The sequence below is a fragment of the Crocodylus siamensis genome, chromosome 1 (genome assembly GCF_052110815.1).
Source record: "Crocodylus siamensis isolate JL-2025a chromosome 1, ASM5211081v1, whole genome shotgun sequence".
In the NCBI taxonomy this organism is placed as follows: domain Eukaryota; kingdom Metazoa; phylum Chordata; order Crocodylia; family Crocodylidae; genus Crocodylus; species Crocodylus siamensis.
This window is the reverse complement of record NC_143395.1, coordinates 268225509-268249896: the sequence shown is the minus strand read 5'-3', so window position 1 is coordinate 268249896 and position 24388 is coordinate 268225509.

Sequence of the window (24388 nt, the reverse complement as noted above, 5' to 3'; positions counted from 1 at the left end):
ACTTCCATATATTTATCAAGGAGTACTGAGATTTAGTAACTATGCAGCTTCAACATTATGCCATCAAACCTTAGAGTTACTGTAAAATAGGAATATAAAAGACAAAGAAGGCAGGCAGATACCAACTTCAAAATGGAATTCAGAATTTGACATGAAGCAATATAAAGAATCCCCAATACCAAAGAGAAATCAGAAGCTGTGTATAGACAAATAACCAAATTGTTACAAAGACATATAGCTGGAAGTATTAAAATATTAGTGTTTGCTACAGTCTGTTAGCAAGCATTCATTTAGTCATGGCTTAAGGTGAAATACAATAAAAATTCATTATAACAAAACCTGTCTACAACGAACTCCCTTTGTTATGATCCTGTCAGCAGGAGTTGATTTTTTCATTATTATTATGCAACATATTAACCAACCTTTTTAGCAAATACCCTGGAACACTCTTTTTTTGACAGAAAAAAGTTTTTACACAATCAAGTCAAGAAGACGAACAAAGTATTTTCGTTCAGATTGGGTTGCCCTGAAATTGATTTGCTTTGACAAATCAAAATATGACAATGTCCTTATAGGCCAGTTGAACAGTATTTTGTGCTTGTTTGAGCTACCCTGTTATTTGGAAATAACAGAGTGCCAGTTTACTAAGGAATTGTAGTTCCTTGTGACCTTATGCTCCTATATACACTCAGCTCCCCCATGTTTATTACATTGCTGATGAAGCTGAACCAATCTTGAGCTAATAAATGCATCACAGAAGGCAAAAGCTCCAAAGTCTAAAAAACATTGGCTAAGTACAGACATTCAAAAAGCCCAAGGCAGGTTTCTCTAAATTGCATAGATTAGAGTAGGAGTGAACCGAACTCTTGTTCACTCTTCGGCTGTGAGAGGCAGGCACTGGATGAAGCCAGAAAGTGGAGGGAGCTCCCACAGGCTTCCCAGTGTCCCAGAGATTGCTGAGGGAAGCCAAATGCAGCCGACTAGTTGCATCATCCCTGATTGGCTGTCAGGCACATGCATCCCCCCTACTGCCCTGTCATCTTTCAGGAAGCTGGCAGCTGCAGCCAATCAGCAGAGGGAGGTATATTCACTCCCATTCAGCAACATGGGGATTTCTGGGCTTTGTCCTTTGCCTGGGTTGGGGGATGTGGGGGTCCACCTCAGGCAGGACAGAGGTGGGGAGGGAGTGGGGCTCGTGAGCTGCTGGGGGGTGGTAGTGCCACTGGCATACTCCACATTCCTCGCTGGGTTGGCAGGGCATAGCGTCCCTCCCCTGTTCTGAACCCCAGGACCCTGAGCTGGGACAGCTTCAGTGAGGACTTGCAGGATTTCCACCCTCCTCTCTCCACTCCCTCCTGGAGCCAGCACCAAGAACTCTGCACAGGAAACTGGGATGCCTGCAAATGGTGACTGACATTAATTTGTGAACAGACTTGGCACTGACATTAGTTCGATGAACTAATCTAACCAAGACTGAGTAAATCTGATACTGCATTGAGCCAGGTCTGTCTTAAATTGGGATCCTTCATTTTTAAGGAGGTCTGTGCCCGAATATGTGTTTCGTTATGCATATAGACTAGCTTCTGACCACCTAAAGCAGAAAAAGTCATATCTGCACCTAGCCATTGTGGCTTCAGATTCTGTTCAACAGCTTCTGAGCCATCCCAGCCTCCCTAATGTTGTATAGCCAGGAAACTGGGATTTCCATGTGTCTAGAGGGAAAACACAACCCAAATTATCTGAGCTGCCACTAACCAAATCCCCCACTGTGAAGCGGTAGTTACAAACAGGGAAACACTCTCACACGTAACTGTTAAGGCAGCAGAGCAGAAGCTCATTTTTTCTAGACTGAACAGCTAAGTGTATTAAGATAAGGAAAACACCACTACCTATTGCTGTGCTGTCTCCACTTCGCAGAACAGATTCTGCCTACAGCTTTCTCTCTCCTGCTCCATAATTAAAGGCACAGTACACACAGCAAATCAGAAAGTACTACTATATTTTTAGCAACATTTGCTTTAGAGGGATATCACTGAAATTAGCTAGGGATCATACAGTTGAAAATTACATCACCATGCCATATAAAACTCAAATGCATTGAAGGACCCTATATAGTGGGAGAGTATTATGTTGCCTGGACTGCATGGTCACTATGGCTGCTTGCAAAGGTGAAAGGGGGAAAAAAGGGTTTTACCAGAAGAAGTAGTGTTTCATTTCATCCCAGCTGTCATCAGGCACTTCAGTGGGGCTTTTTTAGCGCTTTTAGCTAAAGCTGATTCAATCAGCTATTAAAAAGAGTGCCAAAAAGCTTCACTAAAGTGCCTGATCTTTACCCATGTTGGCCAAGCTGGGTTGGAGTAATGTGATGCCTCTTCTGGGTATGCCTAGGGCTCTGCATGTGAATGCACTGAGTTTAAAGTAAAGCACAATTGTATTTATTTATTTATTTCTATGTCTGCAAGCACCCTACTTGACCAAAGTGAATTTTAAATTAACTGGCTCCACAGAAATTTATATACATGAAAAAGAAATCTGAGCCTAAGTCAGGTTTCAGATAAAGTCTCAGAGCAGAATAGGAAGCCTCAGTCAGTTAATCTGTCTGTTGGCACTGATATTACTAGAAATAGATATATATATATATTATAAACTGGGAGTTTATAAATAAACTCTTAATGAATATCTTTGGGGTTGAGACTGTTAATGTTATTTTTCAAATGTGAATAAATGTTTAGTTTTGAAAAAATTGTATTCTTTTCTTTCAAGAGTATATTTGGTTTGAGCCATGTCTGTTTTGAAGATTCATCATAAAAGGAGTGGCCTAAATTGAAGCAGACATAGCAAAGTATCCTAAAATAACAATTCAGATATCGAATTCAGTTCAGCTGCAACTTACACCCCTGAAATAACAAAGCATTTAAGATACTCAGGATCAATAATGGTGGGTTCATTCTGAAATAGAAATGGATTTTAAAGTTGCTCTTTAACATTTTAAAATAATTACCTTAAATGTAGCTGGGCTATTTACAATTTCTCTTCCCAAATTTTGTTTAGCTTAATTTGCACAATATGAAAGGACCAGTACTGTACAGCTAAATAATTTCAAACTGGCCTGTAATTCTAGAAGCAAGCATGTGAACATGAGGCTATATATATACTTTTATTTCTAGGATGAAAAAGACTTATTTAAAAGAAGCCTTCATTCCATATTTATGATGTAAATAAGGATTTTTCTATCTATTTTATAGATTAGCCATATAGGATATATGGAATTTTCTGTGTCTCTTTTTTGGTAAGAGGAAGAGATTCAGGCTCACACAGCTCATGCCTTAGTTACTGCATTGCCTTTTCCAGTTACATTTTATGCCACATCTCCATCAACTTCAAGGATAATTTCTTTAGGCACTTTGACCATGCTCTCCTTCTCTTTGCAGCCCTCTACTGACTTCACGTTCCCTAGGGAATCAAACTTCTCCTCACTTTCAAGGCCCTTCACAACCTGTCCCCTCTGAATTCACTGTTTGTCACACACAGTACAGAGAGGTCAGCTCTTCACTCCATTTAACTGACAAAGCCACCTTTGTTAAGTTTTCAACCACCATTGTACTTTTTCATTCTGTCCCTAATGCTCTGAAAAAAATATAAATTGTAACCACACAAATTCTGTCACCCACTGACAGTTTGGAGCTAATTAGTCACCTCACTTCACCATCTGCCAACTCAAGGCAGAACTGGATGTAGAACTTACTAGTTTCTAGTCAAGGCAAGAGACATTTTACAATCAATGGGAACAGACTTAGTCCTTCTAAATTTTTCACCTGAAGTCTATTTCCGTTTCCCTTATATAAATAACATTTATCACTAGCACAAGTGAATGCATTATTTATCATTTCAAACAGCCTTCTCAAGCTTAAATTTAAAAGATATTATACTTCCTTTTAACCCAATCTAAGTGCATAGTGAATTTTATGGCCCTGACTATGAGCTGTAGTGCAGCCCATACACACCAGTCCATGGGAGTAAGAGGTTGGAACCTAGGCGGATTCCTCTGCCTGTAACTTCCAGGACACGGAAATCATGTTTCCAGCCCCAGAGGTTTGCCTGGACTGCATTAAATCTAACTAGCACAGAGTCTTCTGAGCTGCTTAACACTTCTGTAGCTTAGTGCCGCAGCCATAAGATAGCCCATGGTGTTCCTCTAACTTAGAAGGCCGAAACAGTCCTCAGACAAATGTTAGGCAAAAAAAGATACAACACCTTTGCCCACCTCATTTCCGGATTAGACATCAAAGCTGTCCTGTCTAGGGCAGAACTTAGTTTTATGTGTTGAGCTAACAGTCTTTATATCTATAAAAATACCATGCAACTGGAAATATAACACCCAGACACATTTAATTTAGATCAGTACAGAACAATGTATGTTTGTAGGAAACAGATACATTGCCTCAGATTTTACACTTCCAGCTCTTTAAAGAAGTGCACTTTGTTGTGAATGCTTCATGATCCACAATTATATATTGTATTGAATTTGCAGGTGAGATGGAATTTTTACTGCCACAATTCAATTAAAACAAAATGTCAGGCAAAACAGGAGGCCCAACAGTTTACTTAGCACTTATGCATCTTCTTAATTTTGTGTGTATGCATCCATGCAACATTATCTATGCAAACTTTCTGTTTGTTACTAGGTTCTATGTGAGAAATGATTAAACTAGAAAAACCTAAACAGGCTGGTTTTCAGACATCTCAAAATTCTTAGATGATGCTACACTTTGAGAACAGATGTGACCATTTCTTTTTCTTTCCCACTTAATTGCTGTTTTTAAACTCCCCTTTGCTTTCTTAGGGAAGGATTGATAACAGGGTAGCCATCATACAGAACAGTTCAGTTGTCCTGTGTCCTCTATTATATGAAACCTGACGCCTTTATAAGCTCTATTTTTCTCTTGAACATTGAACTTGAACTGAACATTGAACTTTTTTTCTCTTGAACTATTTGCCGAGAAGAGAAAAATAAAGTACATAAAGGCATCAGGTTTCATATTAATAGAGGACAGAGTAGCAGAAAACCAGAATGTACTCTGTGATGGCCACCCTAATTGACAAATGTAGGCTTAACTTCCTTCCCAGAAGCATAACTAGCGTGGAACGACAGGGACAACTATCCTGGGTGCCAACAGGGATGGAGGGTGAAAACTCAGCTTTTGCCATTGCCATGCAACTATCATCACATTAGCAGTAGCAACCAGAAGTTGTTAATGCCTCCATGTGCAGCAGCCATCACAGGAACCCAGCTATATTCTTACAATTCTGTTCGTTCCCCTTTTTTCCAAAAATAGAGATCTGACAGCCTTCGGGCTTTCCCTGGCAGGGAAGTGATGAACTCTTAGAAAGGATTAAAAGGATAGTGGCTTTGTTAGAGTTAGCATAGGATTTGGAAACAGCCAGTTTTCCTTTACCATTATAGTGAACAAACAGTTGGCTAGAACAGTTGATAGGCACATTTTTATAAAAAAATAATATATGTAAATGTAAATGATAGTTTCATAGTTTCATAGTTTCTAGGGTCGGAAGGGACCTGAGCAGATCATCTAGTCCGCCCCCCTGCCATGGCAGGAAAGAATACTGGGGTCAAATGACCCCAGCAAGATGTTCATCTAACCTCCTCTTAAACACCCCCAGGGTAGGAGCCAGCACCACTTCTCTTGGAAGCTGGTTCCAGACCCTAGCTGCCCTGACCGTGAAGTAGCACCTCCTGATATCTAACCTAAACCTACCCTCTGCCAGCTTGTGACCGTTATTCCTGGTCACTCCTGGCGGTGCTCGGGGGAACAGTGACTCCCCCAATGCCTGCTGATCCCCCCTGACTAGTTTATAACAGGCCACTAGATCCCCCCTCAGTCTTCTCTTTTGGAGGCTGAACAGGTTCAGGTCCCGCAGCCTCTCTTCATAGGGCCTGCCCTGCTGTCCCCTGATAATGCGAGTGGCCCTCCTCTGGACCCTTTCCATGCTGTCGACATCCCTCCTGAAGTGTGGCACCCAGAACTGGACACAATACTCCAGCTGTGGCCTGACCAGTGCCGCATAGAGGGGGAGGATCACCTCCTCGGACCTGCTCGAGATGCATCTGTGGATGCATGACAAGGTGCGGTTGGCCTTCCTGACTGCCTCCCCACACTGCTGGCCCATGTTCATCTTGGAGTCAATGATGACCCCCAGATCCTTTTCCGCCTCCGTGCTGACAAGAGGGGAGTTCCCCAACCTGTAGGTATGGTGCCGGTTGTTCCTTCCGAGGTGCATCACCTTGCACTTGTCTGTGTTGAAACCCATCCTATTCTAGTCCGCCCACCCTTGTAACCTGTCTAGGTCTGATTGTAGCCTGTTGCATCCTTCCAGTGTGCCCATGTCCCTCCATATCTTAGTGTCATCAGCAAATTTGAACAGGGTGCTTTTTAGCCCCTCGTCCAAATCACTGATGAAGATGTTGAACAGTGCGGACCCAAGGACCGAGCCCTGCAGAACCCCACTACCCACGTCCTTCCAGGTTGAGAAGGACCCATCCACTACCACCCTCTGGGTGCAGCCCACCAGCCAGTTGGCGACCCATTTGACTGAGTGGGTGTCTACACCAGAGCCCCCCAGTTTCTTAATGAGAACGGGGTGAGAGACAGTGTCAAAAGCCTTCCGGAAGTCCAGGAAGACTACAACCACTGTTACCTCTGCGTCTAATGATCTGGTGATCTGATCGTAAAAGGCCACCAGGTTGTTCTGACAGGACCGGCCACTGATGAACCCATGTTGGTTGCTCCTAAGCATGCAGTCCCCTGCTGGCCCCTCCTGGATGTGTGCCAGCATAATTTTCTCAAACAGCTTGCCTAGGATCGAGGTAAGACTAATCGGCCTATAGTTTCCTGGGTCCTCCTTCCTCCCTTTTTTGAAGATGGGGACCACGTTGGCCCTCTTCCAGTCCTCCAGTACCTCACCAGAGCACCATGAGTGCTCATAAAGTTGTGCCAGGGGACTTGCAATGACCTCAGCCAGTTCCTTTAGAACTCTAGGGTGGAGATCATCCGGGCCGGCTGACTTGAATACATCCAACCCCTCCAGAAGCTCCCTAACTAAATCCTTGCTAACCCGTGGCCCAGGTGTGCCTCCCCCAGGCCCCAAGGGGGGCCCAGCAGGGAGGTGGCTGTTCTGGTTCCTACTTAGGAAGATGGAGGCAAAGAAATCGTTAAACATGTTAGCTTTGCCGTCTGGTGTGACGACCAAGTTACCCATGTTGTCCTGCAAGGGCCCCACATTACCCAGGACCTCCTTTTTACCCCCTATGTATTTAAAAAAGGACTTCTTATTGTCCTTGATCTGGGAAGCTAGTCCCAGTTCCATCTCTGCCTTGGCCTTCCTAACTAACCCCCTACATCCCCGAGCAACTACAGAATAGTCCTCCCTGGTGATGACCCCTTCTTTCCATTGGATGTAAGCCTCCTTTTTAGCAAGGAGACATTCCCGGATGCTTTTGGTGAGCCACGGAGGCTTGTGTGCTCTCCTGCTCCCTTTGATCCTCATTGGGATTACCTTCCTTTGGGCTTGGAGAATTGTCTCCTTAAGGAGCGACTACTCTCCTTGGACACCTGGCTCCCCTCCCCTCCGGGACCTCAGTGCTTCTCCAACTATCCTCCTTAGCTCGTTGAAGTCTGCCCTCCTAAAATCTAGGGCCGCTGCCTTACTGCATGCCTTTGCCACCTTGTGCTGGATGGTGAATTCCAGCAGGCGATGATCGCTGTTGCCCATGTGGTTGAGCACCCGCAGCCCCCTCACCAGGTCATCACCCATGGCCAGCACTAGGTCCAACAAGGCATCTCCCCTGGTGGGGCTGTGCACCTCCTGGGTTAGATGGAGGTCCTGCACTCTGGCGAAGAACCTACGTGAGTGTTCAGACCTAGCTGACTGTTCTTCCCAGCAGATGTCCGGGAAATTCAGGTCCCCCATGACTACCACATCCTTAGCCTTCACTACCTCTGTGAGCTGACCCAAGAATTCCTGGTCAAGCTCTTCTCCCTGGTTGGGAGGTTTGTAGTAGACTCCCACCATTAAGTCCCTTTCCCCTCGACTGCCTTGTACTCTAACCCAAAGCACTTCAGAGTGCGCCTCCCCTGACTCCTTGCTAATTAACGAGGATGTGTATTCCTCCTTAATATAGAGCGCCATGCCCCCACCTCTCTTTCCTATCCTGTCCTTCCTGTACAGCCTATAGCCCTTGACATTCACCGCCCAATCATGCGTTGCATCCCACCACGTTTCTGTAATCCCCACTATGTCCGGATTGGTGTCAGCCAGCAGGAGGGTGACTTCCTCCTGCTTGTTGCCCATACTGTGAGCATTTGTGTAGAGGCATTTGAGGCCTCCTGTGGGTGTATGTACTGACCCCCTAGTCCCAGCGTTACCCTGGGCCCTATCTCTTACCTGTTTATTCGCTTCGCTCGTTGGTCTGGGCTTGGCTGTAGTTGTGGGTGCTGTTTGGTCTGGCAGTCTGTTGTTTCCTCCGCCCTCCTCTTCCCCTTCCCCTGACGAGCCTAGTTTAAAGCCCGCCGGAGGACGTCCGCCAACCTAGAAGAGAACACACACTTACACCTAGAAGAGAACACACGCTTAAGTTATAGCTCCTGTTTAACACGTATTTGAACGGCAACATTTTTTAAGCACATATGAAATTGGAAAGTTCTTGTTAAGAGAAGCTTTATAATAAATACCTCCAAATGTATATATAATCATGGACACATTTTAAAAAATTTCTTAGTAGCAATGATAACAATAAATCATAAGACATGAGTGTCATGTTAAAAGACATGAGCGTCATTAGCCTACTAAGGCAGAGCTTAGCATGCTTTATTGTTAGAATATGGTTAATTCATCCCAAGCCTTCTTAAAAATACCTTTCTGTTTTTAAACCTGGGGTGCAACACTACCCATGCCCTGCTGGTGCTCCGGTTGTACCCGCTTTGTTATTCCACAGCATGGGGTTCCCCACAGGTCCAAAACTGTAGTGGCAGATGAGCAGTGGGGCAGTATTAATTGCTACAGGCCTCCCAGAGCTGTGGCAATTAATGCTGCCACTGCTCCATCACTACCAGATTTCCAGACCCCTGGGGAGCCCCATGGGTTGGATGCTTTTGGTTCATGGCCTACATCTGGCCTGTGTGCTCGTGGTTGAACACCCCTAAATTACACTGCAGATTTAGAAATGAAAAAAGATGAACTACTAGCATTCCCTAATAAGTGAAATTAAATTTTTATTATTATCTATAATCATAAGAGATAAGGTTAAATATAATCTACATAGCTTTTCCTTAGCGAGCTCTTGGACTTCTTCCTATGCACTAAAATCTGTCTGCAATTTTAGCTATAGCTTGTATCCCAACACCCAATACTAAATTACTGTCTTCTTATGGTGCATGAGAAGGGAGCCCCATATTGAAGTTTGCATTGCAAAAGTAATAGTTAAGAGCTTAATATTTTTATTTTGCAAAAAAATTACCTGTATTAGCAAAAATATAAATATAAATTGAGCAGTATTTCATTTTTTCAAAGAATTTAAATGAGAAAACAATTAAAAACACAGTGTACTCCAGCTCCATCCTTCAGCTTGCAAACCCAGAAGCTATCTCAAGTGGTTTTAAATCAGCACACCTGACTGTTACAAAGACAAATTAAAAGGCTTTTAACACTGGTGAGAGTACCACTTGGTAAGTCAGTCTCTCCAAGGTTTTGTGGTACATGCCAGATTGATGCAGCTGGAGGATGTTTTGTTTTGTGGTATCTGCAGAAGACAAATTTCATTCTAGAGATGGAAATAAAAATCTTATAGACTATTGCTAAGTACTGTAGACAATGTGCAGGTGGAAAGAACTTCTTAATTCTTTCCTTTGAAGAATTGTTTGCTTTGACTTGACAGGGAGGGGAGTGATCCTGAAAGCACAAGGGATGTCCATCTTATCTCAGAGGAAAGGTAGTAAAAGGGCAGCCCCCTTAGCTCAGCAGGGAACTTGTGGAGCTCCTTCACTTAAAAAGAAAGGCTTGTAAAGGATGGAAGACAGGAATCACCATACAGGAGGAGTATTCTGCACTGGTCAGTATCTGTAGGGAGTGAACCAGGAAATCCAAGGCTGCAATTGAATTCCAACTGGCTACATGTATCAAGGACATCAAGAAGTCCTTTTTCAGATATGTGGGGAGTCAGAAGAAAAACAAGGGTAACATTGGACCCTTGCTAAACCAAATGGGACAACTGAAAACCAACACCCAGGAAAAAGCCAACCTCCTTAATGTGCACTTTGCATCAGTTTTTCATCAGCCCTAGCATGATGCAGGATGGCCAGGGTGAGGCTGAATTTATACCCAGCATCACTGTAGACCTTGTAAAAGGAACATCTTGAGAGGCTGAACACCTTCAAGTTTAGCTGGTCCTGACAGATTGCACCCCCAAGTACTTAAGGAGCTGGCAGGCATCATAGCCCAGAGCCTGGCAAAGATATTTGAAAGCTCATGGTGCTCAGGTGAAGTACCTGAAGATTGGAAGGAGGCCAATGAGGTGCCCATCTTCAAGAAAGGGAGGTAAGTATAGTCGGGGGACTACAGGCCAATCAGCTTGACCTCAATCCCTGGTAAGATTCTAGAAAAAAATTATTTCATGCTGGCTGATGGCAACATCCTGAGAGACAGCCAGCATGGGTTTGTTGCCTGACCAATCTCATCTCCTTCTATGATCAGGTGACACGAGGGAGAAGAGAATAACATCATATATCTGGATTTCAGAAAGGCCTTTGATCTGGTGTCCCATGATCTCCTCATAGAAAAATTGGCCAACTGTGGCCTGGGCTACATCAGTCCAATGGCTGGGGAATTGGCTCTGAGGTCAGACCCAGAGAATGGTAGTTGACGTAAGTGAATCAGCATGGCGCTCCGTGACCAGTGGTGTCCCCCAAGGCTCCATCTCTGGACCTGTTCTTTTTAATGTCTTTATTAATGATGTGGACATTGGCATCAGAAGTAGACTGGGCAAGTTCACTGACAACACTTAACCTTTGGGGTAGAGCGTCCACACCCAAGGACAGGCTGGTGATCCAGGCTGATGTGGATAGGCTTAGAAAGTGGGCGGATATAAACCTGATGACCTTCAATATGGAAAAATGCAAAGTACTCCACCTCAGGGAAAAAACCCTGTAGCATGCTTATTGGCTTGGCAGTTCTATGCTTATTAACACCACTGCCGAAAGAGACTTGGGGGTCATAATTGACCACAAGATGAACATGTCCCACCAATGCAAGGTCACAGCTGGTAAAGCAAACAAAACTCTGGCTTGCATCTATAGATGCTTCTCAAGTAAATCTCAGGATGTCATCCTCCTGCTGTTCTTGGCCTTGGTGAGGCTGCAGCTGGAGTACTGCATCCAATTCTGGGCTCCACAATTCAGGAAGGATGTGGAGACGCTTGAGAGAGTCCAGAGGAGAGCCATGCACATGATCAGAAGGCCAGTGAATAGGCCTTATGATGAGAGGCTGATAGCCATGGGAGTCTTCATCCTGGAAAGGTGCAGCTCAGGGGTGACCTGGTGGCAGCCTATAAGTATATAAGGGGTGAGCATCAGGATTTGTTCACCAGAGCGCCCCAAGGGATGAAAAGGTCCAATGGTCACAAACTCCTCTAAGACCATTTCAGGCTGGACATAAGGAAAAACTTCTTTATTATCCAAGTCCCCAAGGCCTGGAATAGACTCCCTCCAGAAATGGTGCAAGCACCTACTCTGGACTCTTTTAAGAAACATTTGGACACTGATCTTGCTGGGATCCTTTGACCCCAGCTGACTTCCTGGCCCTAAGGCAGGGGGCTGGACCCGATGATCTTTCGAGGTCCCTTCCAGCTCTAATGTCTATGAAATCTATGAAATCTTGAATGCATAAAACAATCTTCTCATTGTTACTACCTTTTTGCTAATTAAAAGTAAATTTTGACTACTAAGTGGTTGATACTTCTGTAAAGTGGGTCAAAGGCAAAAGGTGCATTTGAAAGATTTTAGGATGAAGCAAAATGTATAATTTATCATAAACTCAATGCGTCCAATGTGACAAGGACAGGAAATACATTTCAACACTTATGACACACTCTTGATTGAAAAGGGGAAAAGAAACTTACTTTTCTTTCCTGCCTTCTTTCCATCTCACAAGTAATAGACGGAACAGTAATGAAATTAATGGTCGGTTTTATCTTTGAGTATTTTTTAAGCAGGACTTTGCGTGGTGATTGGCATGCTTTCCTTATACTTTTTTTTGCCGATTGGACTTTTCCACTCTGGTTCATTCGCTCTCAGGAAAAGAGGAGATAAAGGTTGGCGATGACAGAAGTGAGTTTTTGGACTTGCTAAAAGTAATAAAGTAAGATGCCAGAGTACTGGATCTCTCTGTCACTTCAGTACACTGAGGTAAAAATCTGCAATGCCTAGCTTTTCAAATACTGAAGCTGATAGACTGCATCCAGAGAAGGAAAGGAGAAGTAATTGTACAGACCATACAGCAATGAAATCAATGGAGAGAGTCTGAACTAAAAACCAGCTCTTCAGTAATGAAACTGTTTATCAAAGTAAACCAAACATGGACATTATGATCACAGTAAGATATTTTCTGTGTTGATTGTCTAACAGGAACTGTTCATTTGCGTTTACAGAATGCTTCTGCTTTAGGAACCGTATTAGATTATTCAGTACTAGAGGTGGTTGAAAAATTGAGTTGTTTTTGCTCTTTGAGAGAGGGGCAAGTTTTCCTGAACTATTTCAGAAAATGTTCCCATTATTCAGGGCAGCAGTACTGACAAAGGATCAATTTATGTATCACTGAAACACAACCCTCTTTGAACTGCAATATGACAAAACTAGCAATTAGTTATGACAGAAGTTAAAGTATGTCCTGTCCAGTGGAAAGCAGAGGAAACTATTTTTGTAGTACTGCAAGCATCATATTCCCCAACTGCAATATGTGTATAAGAAATATTGTCAGTCTTCAACAATCACACTTTATTTTAATCTCTCTCTCTCCCCAGTGAAAGTTTTTAAAAGTACAGGCTAAAGATGGCATATGTTTTTCAAGGGCTCGTACAGACTTCTCTAGTTCAAATGCAAAATACTTTATTGACATGAGAAGCTCTACAAGTGTTACTAAACTGTAAAAGAAACAAGAGGTGTCATGTTCTTGCAGGCTGGAGACAATGCATCAAGCATTTTCACCTCTCATACCATGGTGGGAGGGAAGTCACTGGTCAATGCAGTGCTAGACACACAAGCACCCTTGCACTAGTCACTATTAATATTCAGCCCTCTTGCTGTGGCAGATTAATGCTTAACAAGCCCACCTGCTCTGTTACCAAGCAACTCACATGTGCCCACCTATCTAGTGTTTCTCTAAACCTTCCAGCACACTAACCTACCTTTTCCCAATGCTGTGAAAGCTTACTTTGCTCATAACTATTCAAATCCCTACCTTGTGTTGTGCACTTGCCTTTTTATGCATCTGCCTTCAGACAAAGAAACTGCATATTTTTTCTGCACATCTCCTTTGCAACTATATTTCACCAAATATGTTCAAGAACACTTTCCTCCCATAGAGCTATCAGTCACAGGGTGATCTTAATTATGTTAATCACCCTCCCTAGGCTAACACAATTAACTATAATTAGGTGATCCCTTTTCTCCTATACTTTCTGTCCCCAGGGAGATTTGGAATTATTAAGGTACAGGTAAATAGCCAACTCCTCTCATTTGGTTGTCTTTTTGGTACATTAATCCCTTGGGCATTAAGGGAAAAGAAGCATATTACATATGGTCTTCCCTGAACTGAGCTTCATAGACAACAGAATTTTCTTTAAGCTACTGTGACTGAGAATTAAATTTCAAACACCATTCCTTAATATACAAGTCAGATCATGGCAACTTGCCTGATCATTTAAAAAAAAATCATCCTGGGTTGTACTGTGTGCAATCATATTTCACTGTTCTAATTTGGATGGTACAATATACTACGGTGGAACTCAGGAGCAAACCTTCTCTGTACTGTGTGCTATCTACAGTGAAAAATGCTTAGTTACCATTCATTCCACGTTTCAGGGTTGTTGGTTATAACTGTGTTGCCCAATGCCTGAAGATGCATGTTTGTGGCTGAAAGCTTGCAAAGAACAGTTTCCCAACTACTTAGTTGTTTGACAAAAGTTATCACATTTACTCAAAGAACCTTGTCTGCCTAGTTGTTACTATATGCCTATGTAGAAAGACTATCTGGTCTAAACTATATCAACCAATATCAGGGGAGGGGAACAGAAATTTTTCCTAAGAAAATCTTTGAATAGTCTCTGAAGGCTTAATATCCTTTTGCAACATTCACCCCCAAAGTTATGTGTTGTACTAGCTCAGGATTTGCAGGTTGTTAAAGCCTGCCTTATATAAAAAGTGTCACAGTAATTCAGTCTAGAATTCCTGAAGGTATGCATAGCTGGCATAAGATCTACACTTGCTATAAACAGATGTAAAAGGTAAAGGGGTCTGGAGGATGAGCTTCACTGTTTCTTGAATTGCAGCATGAGGAGATGATGCAGTCAGCATCATGCTCCGACTGCCTTTACCCCTAGGTAGCTCTTAGTACCCATTAGACCCATTAAACAGGAAGCTGAGTGTGCTTCAGGGTTGTGCTGGGTGTTAGAAACTGACTGCCATTACCTGGGATCAAGGTCAGGTTCTTCCAGTTTGTAGCCAATCACCCTACCAACTAAGCTATGTGGGTCACAATAAGCAGAAATAGCTGTTGTCAAATAATAAATATAAAATAGGCACTACCAAGATAACCCAGGTGGGCAAGTCAGGTAATGAAATCATGTTCCTCTAAGCAGTTTCCTTCAATCTAGTCTACCAATAAGATCAAGCATTTTTCAACAGCACCTTGTCACAATATGTAATGTAGGTACATGCAACTGTTCATAGTATTTAAAATAACATCAGGTAAAGCAAGAAGAAATATTTTTACTAAAAGGAGCAATCCTTTATTGTCAGGGAAGGCACAAAATTATGGAATCCAGCTCAAGCTTCAAATTCTTCTTGGTGCAATTCCCTTGTTTTGTGTCTTTAGATCCTCTGCATTAAGAAGATTCAAAATTATGTGTAAAGGCAGAAGACATATTTGAATTCATAAGCCTGCTTTCTTCATTCCCATCCTAGGTTTTAACTGAAGCCAAATTCCTCATGTACTTAATGTCATGATAATTTTTGCTGCTGTGTAATTTTTACTAAAGTTTGGATGCTGGCAGTGAAAACTGTACAGAACCCTGGGCTTCTATTCTATTACTTTTTACTGCACATCTTCAGGGATGCTGTGTATACTCACATACACACACACAGTCATATTTTGCAATGCAGTCTTCCAGATGGGTGTAATAATCTTGCCTACTGCAGTAAAATAGGCTTCTACTGAATCTCCCTGTTACTGCATCTGCAAATAATTAGGCATGTTACTAAGTTTATTTTTGGGAATAAATATATACATGATAAATACATTTAAATCAATTTAAAAAAAAAATCTATATTTTTTTTGCTGGATTAGGACCTAAAGTGTTTATACTTCCTGCTAGCTTCTCTATGAGGATGGATCTCTGCACTGTCTTATTGGCAACTACGTATTCTTCTAGCTCTTTGCCATGTACGTTATAGCTACTGGGCACATCTACACAAGATACTACTGTGCAGTGGTTACTACACATTCATTTAGTACTTGTATAAGCAAGTACTAAATAAATGCACAGTAACCCAAGTTACTGCACAGTAGTGCTGGAGAATGCCTTTTTGTGACTACTGTACAGTAGTATTGGGCTACTGCAGAGTCAGCGTCTCAAGTAGGACACACTTACATATTGATAAATGAGGTACAAATAGTTCTGATGAAGTATACATGTAAAAAGGTACTAATTTATACCATATTAGAAATAATTTCTAAATTTGGTCCCATGGGCATCATCTAGTTTGCAATTTTAATTTTGCTAGAAGCTAAAGCCCATTGAATTCACACATAGATGAGGTTCAAACTATGCATTCAATTCTTCTTACAAGTCTGAAATTTATGAACCTTTGAAATGGCCAGTGGACATTCACTGCCAGAAACTGACTTCAGTTATGACAGGAAAAATTATTATGGCACTTAGAATTTTAACAGAATTTGGCATTAACTAGAGTGTAGTTTTGGGAATAAAGAATAGTATGCTAGTAGTACTGGTACCTTTAGGTGGCACAGTAATACGGAATAGAATAGTTACAAGATAAGTGATAAATGGAAACCTCATGAACAGATCAAGTTGCTCAGTGATTGGGAGTGCAGAGAAAAGTATGGGAGAAGAGAATGGGAGGAGAGCAGAGGATGATTCAGCAGTGGGAGGGTGGGCAATACAGCCCCACCCTTGATTTCTGCTGCACTCAAACTTTAAAACCAACTGCCTAGGACAGGGAGCAAAATTTCTATTCAGTCAATACTAAGGGAGTTAAATTGTCTTCATGAATCATTATAATCCAGGGGATTTCTGCTAATGTCTCTTCACTCCATAGGTGTTAATGATCCTGTTTCCTTTCTAATGGACTTGATGTTCCGTTAATCAAGTTACCTTTTTTCTGCAAATTTTCTGTCTGTTACCTATACCTGTTAATACCTCTCTTCTGCTTCACAGCCCTAAAGACTGTTTTTAGTTCTAGCTGAAAACATTAACTCATGCATGGTAATATTAGTTCAGTTGAACATGAAATCAGGTGTGGAAATAATTGACTGTGAAGTGTTGGATGCACTGTCAAGATAGTTCATAGTTTCATGGTAGCTAGGGTCAGGAGGGACCTGAACAGATCATCTAGCCTGACCCCCTGCCACAGGCAGGAATGAATGCTGGGTTCACAAGACCCCAGACAGGTGATCATCCAACCTCCTCTTAAATTTTCCCAAGGTAGGGACGAGGACCACTTCTCTGGGAAGTTGGTTCCAGATTTGGCCACCCTAACTGTAAAATATTGCCTTCTGATCTCTAACCTAAACCTATTCTCCATCAGCTTATTACCATCATTCCTTGTCACCCCAGGTGGCACTGGGGAGAAAAGGGCTCTACCTATTTGCTGTTGAACTCCCCTGATGAGTTTGTTGGCATCCACCAGGTCCCCCCTCATCCTCCTCTTGCTGAGGCTGAACAGGTTCAGGTCCCTCAGTCTCTCCTCACAGGGCCTGTCCTGCTGCCCTCTCACCAAGTGTGTGGCCCTTCTCTGAACCCTCTCCAGGCTGGCCACATCCTTTTTGAAGTGCAGCGCCCGTACTGGATGCAGTACTCCAACTGCAGGCTGACCAAAGTTGCATAGAGGGGGAGTACCACCTCTCTGGACCAGCTTGAGATGCACCTTTGGATGCATGACAAGGTACGGCTGGCCTTGCTGGCTGTGGTCTGGCATTGGCAGCTCATGTTCATCTTGGAGTCAATAATGCCTCCAAGATCCCTTTCCGCCTCTGTGCTTTCAAGAAGGGAACTCCCCAGCCTGTATGTAGACTGTGGATTCCTTCTCCCAAGGTGCATCACCCTGCACTGGTCTATGTTGAACCCCATCCTATTCTCATCTGCCCACTTTTGTAGTCTGTCTAAATCTCTCCCTTCAAGTGTGTCCACCTCACCCCACATCTTAGTGTCATCAGCAAACTTCGACAGCGTGCTTTCCGCACCCTTGTCCAAGTCACTGATGAAGATGTTAACCAGTGCAGGCCCAAGGACTGAGCCCTGGGGTACCCCACTACTCACATCTCACCAGTTTGAGTACAGCCTGCCCACCACTACTCTTTGGGTGCGCCCCATCAGCCAATTTTTTACCCATCCAACTGTGTAGGCATCAGTGCCACAGTCGCTTAATTCATTGATGAGGATGGGGTGAGACAGTGTCAAAGGCCTTCTTAAAGTTTAGAAAGACTATGTCCATGGTGATACCATCAGCCAAGGATTTAGTTACTTGGTCATAAAAGGCAATCAGGTTGGTCAGGCAGTACCTGCCTTTGATGAACCCATGCTGATTGCCCCTGAGCATGATCTCCCCTGCAGGCCCCCCCAAAGCTGTGTTCCTTGATGATTCTCTCAAAGAACTTCCCGAGCACCAAGGTGAGGCTTACAGGTCTATAGTTACTTGGATCCTCCTTCCTCCCTTTTTTGAAAATTGGGACCACACTATCCAGTTTCCAATCCCCCGGCACCTGTCCAGATGACCACAAACTCATACAGCTGGTCTAAGGGCTCCGCAATGACCCCTGCAGCTCCCTCAACACCCTTGAGTGGAGGGCATCTGGACCTGCAGATTTAAAAATGTCTTGCCCTTCCAGAAGATCCCTAATGACTGAAGGCCTGACAGAGGTATCCCCAAAATTGTCCCTACCTCTGGTAGGGGTGATATCCCGGTCCCTGTTCAAGAAAACAGAGGCAAAGGAAGTGTTAAAAATATCAGCTTTCTTGTCTGGCATAGCCACAAGATTACCATTTGCATCTTGCAGGGGCCCTACATTGCCTGGTGACCTCTTCTTGCTCCCAGTGCACTTGAAAAAGGAGTTTTTGTTATACTTAATCCTGGATGCTAGCCTGAGTTCCATCTCTGCCTTGGCCTTCCTAATAGCCCTCCTACACTCACGGGCCAAGGAGAAGTACTCCTCCTTGGTGATATCTCCTCCCTTCCACTGGTTGTTGCCCCCCTTTTAGTCCTCAGGCATTCCTGAATGCCCTTGCTGAGCCAAGTGGGGTTCTGAACACTCTTACCCACCTTGTATCTCTCAGGGACTGTTATCCTTAGGGCCTGGAGAATCGCCCCCTTAAGGTACGACCATCCCTCATGGATTCCCATCTCCTCTACCTTCTGGGCCCTCAGTACCTTCCCTATTAGTCACCTAAGCTCATTGAAGTTGGACCTTCTGAAGTCAAGGGCTTTAGCCTTGGTGTGAGCCCTTGGTGCCCTGCGTTGGATAATGAAATCCAGCAGGTGATGATTGCTATTGCCCAGGTGGTCAAGGACCTGCAGTCCCCTCACCAGGTCATCCCCCATGGCCAGGACCAGGTCCAGCAAGGCATTATCCCAGTGGGGCGGTGCACTTCCTGCATAAAGTGAAGGTTCTGTAATACAGCCAGGAACCTACGCGAGCGATCAGACCTGGCTGTCTACTCCTCCCAGAAAATGTCTGGGTAGTTTAGGTCAGCCATGACAATAACATTCCTTGACCTAACTGTCTCCATAAGCTGACTGGAGAAGTCCTGGTCCAGCTCTTTCCCTTGGTTGGGTGGTCTGTAGTAGACACCTACTGTAAGGTCATTTTCACCATGCCCACCTTGTAGTTTTACCCATAGTGTCTCTGCCCAACCCTCCTCTAACCCGAAGCTAATCCTTGATGATGTGAGGTGCTCTTTGACATAGAGCACACCCCCCCACCTTTCCTTTCTGTCCTGTCTCTTCTGTATAGGGTGTATCCCCAAATGCCCACCCCCAGTTGTAGGTGGGGTCCCACCAGGTTTCTGTGAGCTCTACTAAGTCTGGGTTCTTACTCGCAATCAAGAGGCACAGTTCCTCCTGTTTACTCCCCATACTCCAAGCATTAGCACCTGAGGCCTCCTGAGGGTTCACATGCCTCCTTCCCACTCTCAGGAGAGTTTTGACCCCCTGCTCTCCAGACATTGATGCTTACCTGGGCTTCCCTTCCTCTTATTACCCTGAATGCTGGTGAAGCATCCTCTCCACTCGAAGTGGCCCCTTCCCTTGGTGAAGCTAGTTTAAATCCCATTGTACAAGATCAGCCAACCTAGAGGAAAAGATACATCTGCCCTTAGGGGAGAGGTGAAGCCCATCCCACCCCAGCATGCCCTCCTTACAAAAACATTGGTCATTGTCAAAAAACCCAAAGCCTACCTTGTGGCACCAGCTCTGAAGCCGCTGGTTAACCACGTCAATGCAGGCCTCATGACGCCTACCCCATCCACTTACCGGGAGAATGGAGAAAAATACCACCTGGGCTCCCGTCTTCTTCAGTTGGTGTCCCAAGGCCTTGTAGTCCTCCATGATGTTATCTGTCTTGCCCTTAGATGCATCATTTGTACCCACGTGGACCACAGCCAGTGGATAGTAGTCAGAGGGCTTGATGATTTTAAGGATGGTCTCTGTGATGTTGTGAATGCTCACTCTGGGCATGCAGCAGACCTGCCATGACCAGGGCTCTGAGTGACAGATTGGACCATCAGTTCCCCTCAGGATGGAGTCCCCGATGACCAGAACTTTGCATCTCCTTCTTCTCGGGGTGTGACTCTTCTAAGCCGGTGATGTAGGTTGAGCGGCTTCAATTTCTCTGGGGACCTGTTCTTCTGCCTCCTCTTCCAGAAGGGCCAGGGTCACATACCTGTTCCTGAGGGGTGTCTGGGGAGCAGGCACAGCAGTTGTATGAGCTGCCCTGCCCTTGACAGGAACCTGCTGCCACCAATTAGTTGGGTGCTATGCACGTGGGGTCTCTCCGGTGGATTCCTATCCCTGCAGAGAATGGAAATACATACCAATTTTGTCCTCTGCCACCGGGATCCCCCACAGCATGCTCACCTCGGCCTAGATTTTCAAGGAGGTTAGATTTTGTTTTATGAATCTGAGTAAAAGATACACCTTTAACTATAAAAGAGACATACATTTAACTATAATGACTACAGAACTAATAGAACAGTATCTTTAGATTATTTTTGCTTAGTTTTTTGTGTTTTGTAAACTTCATACATCATTTAGCAAATCAGTACACATTTCAATAAAGTTATATTTGTTTTTTGCTTTCATCTTAAGCAGAATAATGTAGCACTGAGCTCCTAGCATATAAGTAAACCTTCTCGTTTCTCTTTAGCTAGAATAAAATGTATTGCAATATGATTATGCACCACACCATTTGGAGCCCCCTTTTTGAGAAGTGGCATGTTTTACTGTACAGTAAGCCTGGCTAATCATGAGTAACTACCTGCAAATGCAAGTAGCAAATTTACTCTCAGGTACTTACCGTTCAGTAGCGCTCGATGCCTGACCGGAACCAAACCTGTTCCCAGTCAGCCAGCCACCAGGGTATGGGAGATTGGTCCCTGCACCCAGGAGCTGCTTACTGTCAGGGCAGGCTCTGCCACCACAACCCACATAAGGCATATGTCCCCTTGCCCCCGCAGTAGACCCCCTGCTACAAGAACATGATCAGGGAGTGGGGAGTGGGATATTCTTATCTCCCAGTGCCAACTCTGTCATCATGGAGCTTGGGCTGGGAGCTCCCTGCTGATGGGGGTTGTGTAGCTTGCTCCCCACTCAGCTCTGTGTGCACATATCTGCTTCCATGTCCTGTTCATGTGTAGATACATGCCTGGGAGCATTTAGTCATGACAGTTTATTGGTGAGTATACTGATCTTGAATGAAATGCATGTGTAGACGTGCCCAAAGATGGGCAATATGGCCACATCCCCACGAGCAGGGGTGTGTAGATGAAAAAAGCAATGACATAAATTTGTGCCAGTGCTTTCTGCCCCAGTGCACACCCCTGCATGTGGAGTTAGCACAGGGAAAAGTGATCCTGGAGGCCTCCCAGAACTCCAGCAGTGGTGATCCAGGCACACAGAGCCTGCCCAGCAGCCGGAGCAGATTTCTGGCCAGCCAGGCTCTGGTATTGGGCAGCGCATGTTGCTGCCATGTGCATGACCCCTCTTTTTTCTCCACACACTTTTTTTTTATGATGCAAGAATTTTCTGATATCTAAATTTGGCTCTGCACTGAGAATCAAATCACATGCATGGGGTACATTTTGTAGTGCCTCAAGCATTGGAGGCACTGCAAAACGCACACGTGAGTTAGTGTGGACATGACCTATGAGATTTACTTCAGCTATTTGGGAGTAAGTGCCTGAAAACTAATGGGATTAGATTTGAGGCAATACTGAGTCATTCTGATACTTCCACCCTATGAATGTGCATGTGGGTGTATTTGGATATCAATTAAAACACCAACACATTAAAAAGAAATCATTCTGTATAATGTGCATGTATTTTTCTCCAAACTTTGAAGAGTGTACTTGATGTGAAATCTCTCTCTTTCTGCATGTTTGTGTGATATACAAATTATATTTAAGGTAATAAAAAGTGATGCTTAAGTAACATTTAAATTAATAAATGCATATAATTAAGTTTTATAGAGTTAGCAACTTTTAAGGCTCAAATATGAATGTTTACAAAATGTTTTTTGTAAACAAAATGTTTTTTTCAAAATTATATATATAGTAAAACAACCATTGTGGATAAATAGAGATCCAAAATATGTTATAGCACTCTTTGTTAGATTATAAAAATGAATAAAAGTGGTACTGAGACATGCAAGGGAAAATCTACAGAAATTAATTATCACATTTATCCCTGTCTTCTTCATTGTGATCCCTTCCATATATCTTTCTGTTTAGCTCTGTTTGTGCTATGTGGTCTGTAAATAAGATTTACGAGAATCCATAACCTGCGATATTTCTTTACCTAAGGCACAGAATGTCATGAGTTACTACTGGTAGATGGAGCAAGCCTTCAGTTGTAATCCCAGCTGATGGAAAAAGGTACCCTGAGAATAAAATAAGAGAGGAGATGTTGTATGGCAGTTTGGGTGAACTTTCTTGATTGATTTCATCCATACTTTCCTCTACTTCATCATTTATGAGCATTTGGAATACAGGGGAGCAGAAAAGGGAAAACTAGTAAGAAAGGTGGAAAAATTGCAAAATATACAAAGAAACTGAGTAAACTGGGGAATAATTAAAAGGAAATAACAACAGGTGTTTAAAAGACAGCTAATTTTAACTGATAAAAAATAAAAATATTCTCATTCAATGATTTTATTTCTCTTTTTTCACTTTTCTCTAAAATAGTGAAAATGGAGATGAGGTTTCTAATGGGATAATGCTATTATAACAAGTTTAATCCTACTAACCTTAAGGGAAAATACTGTGCAAGCTTAATAGCAATAAGGAAGAGATGAGCAGAGGAATGAGAAGCAGCAAGTAAAATGGAACTTCTGCTTTGTAGCCATGTTCACCAGTGCTGTTTGGACTCCCTCTGGCACCCTGGAAACCCATTTAAATATATAGGACTAGTTTATGAAAGAATGGAAAATCTTGGTTCTAGTGGTTTAGGTGAAATAAAGGCTCTAATCAGATATCAGGTTAGACCACTTTTTACCAGGAAGATACTTTTTTGCCCCTTTCAGTACTGACAAGCCCATCTCATCATTTATACTCAATCTTCCCTACCCAAGGTGGCTTCTTTGGCCCACTTAACTTCCTTGCTTCTTGGTCTACAATGCTGGTCAAAAACTCATCACACTCTGTTCCTGTGCTGAAAATGTAGAAGTTTTTGCTACTTCTGGTGGTTATAGCATGACTTCACATGTCAATCATCAGAAATCCATACCACAGTGTTTTACATTCTATTGTGTTTATAAACATGTGTACTCCTGGGGATTATTTAAGGTGTTTCTCTATTACAAACATTTCATATTTTTTTCTAGATACAATTCGTATGATCAATTTATAAAATTCTGTATTTGAGGCTTTGGCCACCCAAGAATTTCTCCCTTCCTTTCATTTATTGTCACACTTTTGCCAAGAACTTCCAGATTTGAACATGTGTGGCTGAGGTACAGCCTTATCAGTGAAGGGCACTTGTTTCTAAAATGTACTTCACCAGCTGTTATGACCGAGTTCAAATAAAGCATAGGCTCATTTATTTGCTCAGGTTTTTGCCTTCTTGGGGAATAGGGACTGATTACTTGATATAGCAGTCCTCATTTTCTTTATGCTCATTACTTTTTGTAATATCTATGAATAACCCTCTGCATCTGGCTTCCTAGTTCTGTTCTGACTACAAATGACTTAAATTTATTTATAGTGCATACACATTATATATAGTAATTTCCAAATAAATTGTAAGTCCATAACTACATATTGTAATTTCCATATAGAACACAGAGGGCACATCTACACGTGCACATTTACTGTGCAGTAACTAAATTTACTGCGCAGTATGAGTACATGTCTACATGTTCACACCCATATTGCACAGTAAATATGGCAACTGATGCTGAATCATGCAGGTATCAAATTAATGCCCAGTAATGCCCAAATTAATTACTGCACACTAATTCATGTATAGACACCTTACTGCACAGTAACACTGCATGTGGACTGACGTGGGACTAATTTTTGTCCTAAATCAGTCCACACAGTCCACACACAGCGTTAATGGACTTCAACACCTGCACGTGTAGATGCCAGCCTATT